The sequence below is a fragment of the Trachymyrmex septentrionalis genome, unplaced genomic scaffold (assembly GCF_001594115.1).
Source record: "Trachymyrmex septentrionalis isolate Tsep2-gDNA-1 unplaced genomic scaffold, Tsep1.0 scaffold884, whole genome shotgun sequence".
Taxonomy (NCBI): Eukaryota; Metazoa; Arthropoda; class Insecta; order Hymenoptera; family Formicidae; genus Trachymyrmex; species Trachymyrmex septentrionalis.
This window is the reverse complement of record NW_017306075.1, coordinates 1,655-2,345: the sequence shown is the minus strand read 5'-3', so window position 1 is coordinate 2,345 and position 691 is coordinate 1,655.

Below are 691 nucleotides of genomic sequence, written 5' to 3'. Positions count from 1 at the left end.
TGGAGAGGCAAGCGGTTTGCCGCGGTGGACTGGGGGGACGTGATCGTGGTATCATGCTACTTTCCCCCCAGTCTTGGCGACGGTGAGTTCTTGCGGGACTTGAATGAACTCGGAGTGAGAGTGCGGGAGGTGGCTGGATGCCCGATTACGATGCTGGGTGACTTTAACGCGCGTTCGCCTGCTTGGGATCCGGGGCAACCCAACAGGCGAGGTAAAATGCTACTAGACTGGATGGGTCTCTTAGACTTGCAGATTTTAAATGTAGGCTCGGAGCCGACGTGCGTACACCTGCGTGGAGTGTCGTGTGTCGATCTCGCGTTGGCGTCATCCTCAGCGTTTAGAAGAATCGCCTCCTGGCGGGTTGGATCTGAGGTGGAGTCTCTCTCAGACCATAGATTTTTACTGATATCGATACAACTCTGGTTGGTCCTACCATTGGGAGAACAATGCTCAAAGCATTTCCTAGGTGGGCCGTCGGGAGGATGGATTTTGATCTATTGGAGGCCGCGGCGATCTTTGTGGCCTGGTGCGGTATCCCTGAGGGAGCGGTTCAAGGAGCGGTACGAATGGACCAGCTGCTCCGCGATATCTCGGATGTCTCCATGCCCAGGAGAGGGTTGCCGAGGAGACCAGTACTGGTGGAACCAAGAGATCGCGGATCTCCGTCGTGCCTGTAACGCGTGCAGAAGGC